The 12,341-nt window shown below is 32.8% G+C and overlaps 2 protein-coding genes across 5 annotated transcripts in view; both read right to left on the bottom strand.

Moving 5' to 3' along the window:
* The window catches only part of RABGAP1L (RAB GTPase activating protein 1 like), a 689,918-nt gene that overhangs the window by 451,937 nt on the left and 225,640 nt on the right, over nucleotides 1–12,341 (bottom strand). The window lies entirely within an intron of this gene.
* The window catches only part of GPR52 (G protein-coupled receptor 52), a 53,303-nt gene extending 40,962 nt beyond the window's left edge, over nucleotides 1–12,341 (bottom strand). Inside the window, exon 1 of the mRNA XM_076000397.1 lies at nucleotides 1–12,341. This exon is cut by the window's left edge and continues 40,962 nt beyond it. The gene's annotated coding sequence lies outside the window, so the exon portion shown is untranslated.

Here is a 12,341-nt window from a genome sequence, read left to right as displayed (position 1 = left end):
AGTAATTCTTTAAGACTTTGATTAAGTCAAATAAACTGTTAAGCTAACAGAAAAGTCAATACAATTTAAGTAAATGAATTCACTAATAGTTGTTAGATCTTTTATTTTGATCCTGCATGAAAAACATATTTATATACATATTTCACATGCATACTCAAATGTTATCTAATAGCATTATTTCTAAGTAGCATGGCTTGCTACAGGATGTAAAAAAACATGGTAAGATTAAAAGTTAAAAAGCCTTACAGACTGGCCAAAATATTCTAACTCCAGAATTATTGCTTTTTCATAAATTTATATCCAAAAAGTCCATTAAATATCAAAGTTTACCACTACAAAATAAGGTCTGCTAAAAATCCTTAAATCCTCTTTCAATTGGGACATACGCAGTTAAAGAATGTTGCTAGAAGCTGGAGTGCAAGTAGCCAGGTCTGCAGTTTCTTTCTGTAAAATAGCCTGAGCAGGCAGCTGATGAGCAGTTTCCTTTTTAATTAGAGTTGTTTCCTGATTAATTAGTCCCAGAACACTTAATGCAAGACTACACTGTGCCACTGGGACGAACAATAATTTTCTTCATGGTAATAGCTAAGCATCATCTTTTCCCTAGGATTAAGCTCAATCTATTGCTGTTTAAATGGGAAAGGGTCTTTTCAGGGTAGAAGTCAGTTGGAAAAACTATAGCTCAATAGCAAGATATATATCATCAGCCCCAAGAGAAAAATGGAACATGTAAATTATCCAGGGAAATTTCTTCAATCTTTAATTTAAGTTTCTGGTATAGTTTACTCAGAAAATCTTGATTTTAAACAGTACGTAATAAAGATCAATTACCCTTTTGAATGCAAGATCCCATTTTTAGGACTGAATGAGACAAAAATTTTGTATATACCCAAATCAGGCCTGCAAATACTTGAACTATGAAACCCTTCAAAGTAAAGAAGATCCAAGGACTCTGGAAAGTAAGAAAGCTACAGTGACTTTGATTAAAGAATCTCTAAAGAAATGGAACCTCACTCAGGAAATCTAAATACCAACTAGACAGATGGGTAGAAAAATTCAGATAAGCTTTCAATCCAAAATTGCTGTTCTATTTTTTCACAAAAGAACTGAAGATTTAAAGAGTCAAATGAAAATTGCTCCTTTTCACATCATTTTTGCAGGTATCAAGGTAAAAGCTTCATGATGCTGTCTTCAAAAATTAGTCATCTATTAAAAGATTAAGCAGTTTTCATAAACATGTCAGAGATCAGCTTCTCAAAGGGTAAAAGTGATTGAATTATCCTGACATTAGTAACAGATAAAGCTCACTCTTAGGGAAAAAATTATGCATACCCATGATATTCCAACCCAGGAATAAAAAAGTTCTGGGAAACTTTTACCTAGTCTATTCATCATTCATTAGGAATAAAAATGTTTATAATATAAAAAATTAAAGTCTATTGTGCACTTAATAGAAGCACTACTGCTAAAATAAATTGTGAATCTAGAACAAATCAAGATTTAATAAAGAGGAAAAAAAAACTAGGGAATTCTAATGAATTCTATGGTATAATTATCCCTTTAAAATTGCAACATATTGAATTGATTATAATAATTAGTTTGAATCAATCTATTGAATAAAGTTAAATATTAATTAAATCAAAAGCCAGTTTATGGAATAAAGCTTTAAGGTTTAAAAAAAATTACAGTCCCAATAATATCCCCCTCATGGTATTAATATGGAATCCTTTTATGGAAGCTCAAGAAATTTCACAGAGGAACTGAATTTTTCCAAAGCCTACGTAAGTTTAAATTTTCTCAGCTGTCTTTGGTTTTTCTTTTTTTTTTTTTTTCCTATTTGATGGAAAAAGGAAATAGAAATTAGGAAATTAGTTTGCAAGAGGGATACACCACAGGTCATATTTTGGAGTATGAATTTGTGTGTATATATTAAGAATTACATATCTATTCCATAAGTAATAAGTAAAATGAAGTAATTATAGTGAGAAAATGAATAAATTAAAAAGACAAATTTTCAATGACTAGTTTTGCATCCCTAGGAACTACACATTAAATGTGATGAAAAATGTGAGATTTCAATTAATCAGCTCTGGCTTATAATTTGAAGTGTTCTTTATAATCAAAATCCAGAACTTATCATCAAATTCTTCAATTACAATGCCAAAGCCAATTAACCTCTCTTTTTTAAATCTTGGAGCACTGACCTATAGAGTCTAATTCATTTAGTTATTTGACACCTATATATTAATATTTATTAAGAGCTAGTATCAGACTCTAGGGATACAAAGTACAATAAAATGACATAGTTGCTCTATGATGACACAGCCTATCTTGTCAGTTTAAAAATCAACTAAAAGGCATGCAATTAAAAAGCAGCCTAATCTGAGAAACTCACAAGGAACATGAAATCCTGCAAACATAAAACAACAAATAATGAAAACTACTTTTCACAACTACAGTTAACCCTTGAACAATATGGGTTTGAACTGCATGGGTCCACTCATACACAGATTTTTTTCAATAAATATACTGAAAATTTTTTGAAGATCTGTGACATTTGAAAAAACTTGCAGATAAACAACATAGTCTAGAAATATTGAAAAAATTAAGAAAAAGTCAGGTATGTCATGAATGCATAAAATATATGTTGATACTAGTCTGTTTAATCATTTACTACCACAAAATATACACAAATCTATTACAAAAAGTTAAAATTTATCAAAACTTAAGCATACAAACACAGATCATACATGGCGCCATTCACAGTTGAAAGGAATGTTAAACAAATGTAAAGATGCAGTATTAAATCACAATGGCATCAAATTAACTGTAGTAACTACTATACCACTGTAATAATTTCATAGCCACCTCAAGTGAACTCAAGTGTTGCATCCATTTAAAATGCCCTATGATGCTAATCATCTCCATGTGAGTAGTTTGTCTCTCCACTAAATTGCACATGGTAGTAAAAAGTGACTTCTTACAATCCTCACATATTTTTCATCATGTTTAGTGCAATACTGTGAACCTTGAATAACATGTGATGCATACAAAGTGCCACTAATGATGCTGAAAATGCTCCCAAGAAGCAGAGAAAAGTCATGAAATTACAATAAAAGATGAATACCTTGATATGTACCATAGATTGAGGTCTGCAGCTGCAACTGCCCACCATTTCAAGATAAATGAATCCAGTGTAAGAACCATTGTAAAGAAAGAAAAAAATTCATGAAGAATTTCATATAGAAAATTTTTCTATATGAAAAATTCATATAGACAGTTAAGAAAGAGAGGCAGGTAACAAAGAGAATGGAAGATATAATGAAGGGACTAAGAAAAATAAACTGCAAAAAGACACAAAAAAAGAAAGAGAAGACACTGAGAAAGGTATTCATGAAGCAATCAAGTAAGAAGCTGCCAAATGGAACTGTTACCAAACATGAGCAGAAATGTGTAATATGTTGGGGCAAGAAGAAGAAGAAGGTAGATTTTTTGGTACCTGCCTCATAGGTATCTGCTGCTTATCGCTTTTTCACCTTGACACTAATCAATGGTAAACACATCTAAACATAAATTTGAATGGAAAAGTAAATCAAAGCCAAAGAAAAAGTACTAGAAAAAACTTACCACACCATATTATCTAATAAAATATAAATGTGTTCTAAAATAAAAATGTGCTAAAGCTCAAAAAAATAAAAAATGTGCTAAGCTCAATAAACTTATTATGAAATTGGGAAACAAAAGTATAATTCCAGGCTCTTGAAAATTTGTACAATTTAAGAAAAATATTATTGCTTTCCTCCCCTCCTTAATTTTATAGCTATAAATATAGCTATAGCTATAAAACAGTACCGATTTTGTTATGCCACGGAATCATCTATGCTCTTATTCCTACTCTAATTCCATAATATGAAAATGAAGGTAACAATACAAAATTATCATTTCCTCAATTTACCTCAAAACTATTAAATATGTTTAAAGAATAGCAAATATCATATTTGTTACTAGTATCAGAACACATCATTTAAGTTCATGAAAACAATTAAATATGATTTTAATTTTTACACAATTGTCAGTGTTGGGGAGTTGAAAGGAAAATGATTAGTTCTTGGATTCACATAAAATCATAGTTTTCACACATGTAGATAACACTATAGATATGATAGAAAATGAAAGACCTTAGGGGATCAGGAGAAAGAAAATTTGATAAAAAATTATCCTATAAAAAATAATAACAAGCAAAGGTATAATTATGTATGAAAAGGGGGGAAAAGTATATTTTCTTAAAGAATCTCTTTCATTCATTCTTAGTTTCCTTTAATAAAGACCTTCCAGTATCTCATGTTCAAGGTATTTACAGAACAACACAATGAGTGCTCATTATTCTCCTCGTCCACTTTAATTTTTTGGTTAGTAAATTTTAAAGAACTATAAATTTCTGAGGAAATTTTTGTAAATTTTATAGCTATATCAGTAATGCACTGGTACAAAAGCCTATGGTTTTAAAATACCAATGCTACACACCCAGCTGGAATAACCTCATTCTATCAAAAAGCTCATGCCTACAACGAGACAAGGTGATGACAGAGAACAGAGCAGCCATGTAATTAAGAAACGTCCTGACTCTCAATGAAATCTAGTGTTGAGTGTTATCTGACTGACAAACTACACTAAGTTTTTAAAAAGTAAACCAAACATTTACCTGGCCAAATGACATATTGAGTTTAATTTCGTTGTGAAAACTTATCAAATAAAAAACTATATAACTGATACCATAATTTAACTTTTCAATTAAATATTTACTAAATATTCAATCATAAGAAAAATACTAATTTAAACATTTCCTCTTCAGAATTTCCAGTATTATAATTGTAATGCATTCCACTAAACTATAGTAAAAATGTTTCATTAGCTATTTTATTAAAAGCCGTCTGCTACAATAATTTACTAGATAACAGAGAAAAGACAGGTTTTACTCTGAGTGGTAGCAATAATCTGACAGGAATAAACACAGTGAAGCTTTATCTGTCCATACAATGCTCAAGAAAGCAAAGAACTTGCAGAATCTTAAAACAGGCCATCCAAAAAGGATTTCTGACAGCAACTACCAAGTAATATTCGCAACTATTGCCCTTTTTGCTCTCTTATATAGGTTTTAGCAAATAATTTCTGTAGTGAATAAAATTGTGCTTCTGCTTTACAAGTGTATCCTTTTTTACTTTATCCAATCAATGATTTTTTTCAGTTAACTGATTTTAAAAATTAATATTCATTACCATCCTAGCATAATATCTGGTACACAATAGGTACTTAAACATTTATTGAATAGACACTGTAATACAATTGTTTAAATTTCCATTACATCAACCCTAGAAGACCAATATTCTCTTGTGGTATCATTTTGATATGATGCATATTTTCTGAGGGTTTCCTGATACATATTTGTTCTAACAGGAACAAACTTATATTAAGTCATTCCTCTTTAACAAAGAAATAAGCATTGCTGCATGAATAGCAGATGTAGGTGGCCGTTGGGATGAGACTTGGGGAGGGGAGAAGCACACCAATTTCATTCTCAAAGTCTCCTTGGATAACTCAAGATAATTCCTTAATGGCAGCTGAATTGTCACATAAGTCACTCCTTATAATGCATCCCATCCCTTATCCTACTCAGATATATTCTTCAAGTCCCAACTCAGACATCCTGTCCTCTGTGAAGTCTTCCCTGGCTCATCCAAGCAGAGTTATCACTACCTATTCTGCATCCCTCACACTTTATTAAGGCACTTATAACTTTTATCATAATATACACTTGATCTACCCATGCATAGGCCTGGCTTTCCATAGACTGCACTCCTCAAGGGTATGAACCCTTTTTGTCTACACAGTCCAAGAAACCATAGAGCATCTGGCCCATAAATGATAACCAATCAAGAATTACTGAATGAATGAGTGAATTAATAAGTGAATGAGATTAAAACCTGCTTTGCAGTCTTTATTATATCAGTCTTTAGGAGTGGTTTTTAGAGACTATCATTTGACTTTATGATATACTTGAATTTGCATATCACTAAAATAATAATTCATATAATCACTATAAAGTCAGGTTTTAGAATTCAAATACTCCATAATATTCACCAATCAAAAAGAAAACAAAACCCAGAAAAATACAAATCTGACACTTCATACTTCAGTTTCATCAGCTATTATTCATATCATGTGCCCTTGTAAAAATTATGTGACTAGAACTTGTCTACCACACTTACTAAAGTAGAAACATATACTGATACCAATACCCATTATTTCTATTATGATTACTATTACTATGGTTCATGATATAATAGGATATTGATAAAGATAGCGGAAGCTAATCTTGAGTGGTTCCTCTATGCCAAACACTTCATCATTCTATTTAATGAATATAACAACCCCAGTAAGATACTGTTTGTGAATGCATGTGTAAACTCATGAGTAACAGCATCTGTAGATCTGTCATTGTTTTATATTGTGTAAATTACTTTTGTTGTGGCTGTTTCTCAAGATGAAATTTTTATTGTGCTAATGAATTTCATCAGAAATGTGTATAATGGATCTGCTGGCAGTAGTAGTATTTTGTTTTAGGATGTTGTGACTTAGGAAAAATAATACAGATGTCTACCCCCTTTTGTAGCTTTGACCATTTGAATTAGATTTCAAATAAAATCTGAACAGAAAACTAAAAAAAAAAAAAAGATAGTACTATTATGCCTGCTTTACAAATGATGAAACTGAGGCTTAGAAAGTTGAGACAATGCTCCAAAATCATAAATTAACACATGGAAGAGGTGAGACTCAAATTCAGGTCTATCAAACACTAGATCTTAAATCTTTTAAGAAGAAATGACTACAGTGTGCTATAATCACACCTATGAATAGCCACTGCACTCCACTTGGCAACGTAGCAAGACCTCGTCTCTAAAAAAATAAAAAATATATATAAATGGTATATTCACATACACATACTTGTATAAATACACATATGCACACTCTTGGAAGAGAAGATTCATTTTGAGAAAAAAGAAGAATTCAAGTGGTAGGGCAAAATGGCTCATAATGACGCTATTTCTGAAAGCTTATCAATTAAAAGTTTGTTTTCAATTTTAACAAAGTATAGAGTATGAATGTTATAAATAGGATACTTATACTTCTACAAAAGAGTATAAAACTATAATATTTTCTACATTATATAAGTAATCAGCAGTCTTGATAGGTAAGCTACAACACATGTTATGTAATTACTGAAATCAAATGTACATTTCTGTTATGCTACATAAAACTCAAAAGCCCTAACACACACACAATCTCCACCATGTCAAATAGCTCAAATATGTGAAAATGTGAAAGTGGGTTTCCATGGGTCCTGAAGCCAGAAAATTAAGATTGAATTCTCATTTCAGAAGCTCTAAATTCTGTTTACTTGTATCTATAGGAGTAACAGGGTCATCATAATCCTTCTATCATCCTTTCAGATCACCACAAAAATTATGAAGAATGCTAGTTTAATAGGAATAACAAGAAATCTCAATGAGAAGCAATAAAGGACTTAAGATTTCAGAAATATGTGGTCTAAGTCAGCAGCAGTAGTGTCTTAAGCCTCAGTGGTTTAAATCATGCAGTAGCAGACAATGGTTGAAGGGCCAAGTCTACTTTAAAATAAACAATGGAAAGATTCATCTTAAAAGAGATGTCTTAAAGTTAGGTGCTTTAGAACTTTTCTATTACTGATCGACTTGGAAAGTTCATACAGTTTTCCTGACAGAAACAGAATAGTTTCTAAATTAAACATTTTCATTTATATACAAAGAATAATATGAAGTATAGAAAAGAGATAGTACTGCTTTTATTTCTCCAATTTGTTCTTTATTACTCTAATGATCAGGAAAATACAGAGAAAAAAGTTTTCCTTATAAGGGATCTTTTAAAAGACAAAAAGTAGGAATGACCTATCGCTTCCATTTCAGTTTTAAGAGTGCCCTACTTCATAGGTTCAAATATTAACTCTATTATTTAGCAACTATGTGCCTCAGGCTCTCTGCATGTTCTATTTTCTTGATAGTAAAAATGGGAATCTTAGTAAGAAGTTGTGAGGCTTATATGAAGAGGGCATATGAAAGCACAGGACATACATAATGTCCACCACATAATCCCATTAATCCCTTCAGCAAGTGTCTGTCTAGCATCTGCTAGAGGACAGTCCTAGTGGACAGTACTAAGGTTATAGCAGTGAGCAAAACTCAGATACCATCCTTGCTCACGCAGACGGTACAGTTTGGAGTGCCCCCATGAGTCATTCTCAACTTCCCACATCCCCTGACCATGCAGAACCTTTCACAACTCTGTTTCTTTATATACAGCATTGTCTCAGCCTAAACACATGCTCCTGTTCTTTGCTCTTAGGCATGACTGGCTGATCCAGTCTCTGTGCTGCTTGTGACTTTGCTTATACTTGTGCCATAGCACTTAACCATGTTCTCACCATTTCTCTGCTTTCTGACTGCCTCCCCCACTGGACGGCAAACTTATATCTCTAGTGCTTAACATGGTTGTGACACAAAGGACACACTCTTTGATAAATTAAAGAATGGATTAGTGGTACAAGTAGATAACAGTGTGTTATACAAATCTTGTTTTCTTTCTTTCCTCCCATTTCTCAGATGAATGTCCTGAAACCTGCACAGAACTCAAGAGCCCATAGTAATCTCCATATTTCCTATAGTATTTCTCTCTGTGTCACTTATTTCACATTTAAGCATGTACTGCTTTATAATTTTCCTTATTCCATATCACAAGTGAGTGCTTACCATCTATTAGGCATACACAGAGAGCTTTACATGAATTATCATATTGAATTCTCACAACAAACCTGGAGCACACATAATATTATAGCCATTTTACAAAAGAGGAAATTGAGACTGAGGATAGTTAAGGAGCTTGCCCAAGGTCCCAAGCTAGTAAGTAGCAGAGTTTGAGAACTGAACCAGGGTCTCCCTCCACAGTGAGCACCGGCATTTCCACCTAAAGTGGAGCTGCCACTTTTAGCAAGGCAAGTTGTGCCTGAAATCTCCTTCTGACACTGACAGTAGATTCAACATAATTCTCATAGATTTAAACCTAACAGCTCTTCTTACTGGTCCTGCTTGGTCTTTGGCTCTAAATTGAGGTTTTTGGTTGGTCTACAGCTCCTGACCTATTCATTTTCACTTGAATCTAATCCACAGTTCTTCATCCTTTGATCCCTATAGTCATTTCCTACCAGTCAAAAAGACATGTAGAGCTTTATTTTCTATAGTCATAAGACTATAGAATAAGGTTGTTCCACACTGTAATCCCAGCCCCCTTCTCTGTTCAATATTCTTCTCTAGCCTTGACCGACTATGATTCAGGGTGACTCAATCTATATACCCCACTACCACTGCAAAACTCTCTAGGTCAGCAAATTCTTAGGGGCTCCTACTTACCCCTGGCAGAAACAACAGAGGCTAGCTCACCAGGAACTGCTGCCCAATTTAACCCACTATGTATAGCTCTCCCCAGTGAGAAGGATGGATTTCTTGCAAAAAATACATTGCTTCATACTTTACCAGCTTTATCCAGGATCTAACATAGTATAAAGCTATAATTTATGGAAAGGAAAAAAAGAATAAATAAATGACTACACAAGTAAGTCAACAGATGACCTTATGTCCCTCTTGGGTTGGACAAAAACAAATTTTATTGATCATCTACATTAATATGCCAGGCCCTATGCTAGGCACAGGTTATCCCACAAAGAGCAAAACAGTTGTGATCTTTGCTCCCCTGGACTCCAGAGTCTGTTGGGGAAATAGATATTAATCAATTACAAACACACACTGATACCTCCCTCCTCTGAAGCAATGGCTGACATAGTGGTATAACGAAGTCACAAAATCAAATATATTTGAGGGCCAAACAAGTATTATAATAAAATGTATAAAAGAGAATAAGTAATAGATTAGTAAGCCCATAGCAAAACAGAAAGTATTAATACAAGTTTGAGCCAGAGGTGTACTATTCTTTGATGTTCTGATGGCTACACAAGGCTTATTTGTAGGGTGTATCCAGCCTGTTGTTTAGTTGTATGTTTGATACCCCAGAAAAGAATGCTTCCAAATGTGATTTTTGGCTTTAACTTTTAAACTAGCACATGCCTACTACAGAATTAAATGATAGGCTATTTTTTCCACAGAAGCCAAATCACAAGTAAGATTTCTGTAACTACTTCATATTCCTTTTTCCCTGTGTAATCTGAGGTCTCTGGTAGGGTTTTTATAAAGCAACTCTGTCTATTCAAGCTGAACCATTTTATTAACCTTGAAATATTCACTTAATATTCACTTGAAATATTCACTTAATAGGACAGAAAAAATTAACTGGACCAAAAGAAAAGGCTAACAGCTGCTGAACCACAATCAAAAAGTGCCAAATACACAAATATCCACAAACCAAGTAGAAGTGCATCATTTTTTCAGTCCCACCCATCAATTATTTTGTTGAAATTCGGTTAGGAAATTAGCAAATTTCTCTAGGTATTCTTTTGTTGTTGTTGTTGTTGTTAAACAGGATCTTGCTATGTTGCCCAGGCTGGAGTACAGTGTTATTCACAGGTACAATATAGCCTTGAATTCCTGGCCTCAAGCAATCCTCCCCCCCAGGCCTCCCAAGTAGCTGTGGGACTATAGGCATGCACCACCACGCCCAGCTTCTAGGTATTTTCATGACTAAATCAGAAGGTGTTGTGTTTTTATATTTTTAACAATCAGTTCCAAATTCTCTACAACTATTTGAACAAATTTTAAACATATTTAAAATTTCTGATTCCAGGTTTTTGTATGAGAAGATGTAAGAGTTTTTATAGTAACATATGTATGTAGTTTTCAGTGACAAAATCACATAGTGAGGTTTAAATTGCCAAATGTTTCAAAATGTCCTTTATAACACAAGTTTATTTCCAAACATAGTTGCTTTGTCATTCATTATTATAACATTAATTCTTCCTTAAAGGAACACATTAAACGTTCACTTAAAAAAATAAGTTGGCATGCAGCATCCTGTGACAGCAGACTTTTTAAACCACTCATCCATTTTATGAAGGTTAAATTAAAACCAGATAACTTGTAAATTCACTTTATCTAGCACATGCAAACTGCAAGAAAATTGTAATATTTTGGAAGTACATAGCTAAGTGTGGGCTGCACAGTTGTTCCACTCCAAGGTGTGTAAGTTCTATTCTTTCCTGAGGCCATTCTTATACCACGTGGAACAAGTGGCCATTAGCTAAGGACCTATGAGGCCTCAGTATCATGGCACAGCATATATTAGTATACCTTAACAGCCTTTTGTGTTTGTATTTAAAAAGATACAAATGGAACTTGAGACATTTTCCCCACACACCTATGAATCATATCGCATATCTCACTAATAATGGTAGAGACCATTAGTCTTAAAAAAAGTAAAAGTTTGGTTTTTTTATAAAAATCTGAATTTAACAGTGACTGAATATACTAGGCACTCTGAAAATATTTGTAGAAGGGAATGAGTCAAAGAAGGAAAGAAAGGAAGAAGGAATCACAGGGGATAAAAAGTTTTAAAAGTCAGAATAATCTGAGGAACAAAGCCTTGATTATCAAAAATCTCATTTATGAACAGAAATCTTTTTAAAAATTAAAATGTTACTATTATTTAAAAATGCATGACTTACAGTAGATTAAGAAATTGGGAGGTGAAACCTAAGAGGAGACTGTAGGATCAAGCCCAACACTTACTTATCTTTACTTATGTTCTAAAACCAGCTTTTTGGACATAATCAAAGGAATGTATAGCAGAACCAAGAGCTCCTGACACAATAAGGATTTGGGCAACAATCCACATCATTTAAATGTGAGGTGACATAGCACAGAAGACCTTTTAATTTCATTATAATTTTATTTAAAAATTATACTAGAGTAACTGTGTATGAGTATAACAATATAAATTGTACGCAATAAAAAAAGGTTAATTAAGAAGTCAGACAAGACTTAAAATATGAATATATTCTAATTTGGTAAATAGTTATTATAAAATCACTTAAAGGGAAAAATGAAAGCCAAGGTATAACATGTTCATAGATGACTACATGCACTCTTTACCACTATCTAGCATGTGTTCAAGATGAAAGGCAGAAGTATTGACAGCATAAGACCAATATATTTTTAAAAGAAGTTCAAAGCATTATGGCTTATGGGAACTATGAAAAACAGGATTTATTTAATATGTTGTCCCTTTAAAATAATACCAAAAGAGCT

Source organism: Microcebus murinus, chromosome 2 (genome assembly GCF_040939455.1).
Source record: "Microcebus murinus isolate Inina chromosome 2, M.murinus_Inina_mat1.0, whole genome shotgun sequence".
In the NCBI taxonomy this organism is placed as follows: Eukaryota; Metazoa; Chordata; class Mammalia; order Primates; family Cheirogaleidae; genus Microcebus; species Microcebus murinus.
The sequence above is the reverse complement of the archived record's forward strand: the minus strand, read 5'-3'. Positions and strand labels throughout refer to the sequence as shown.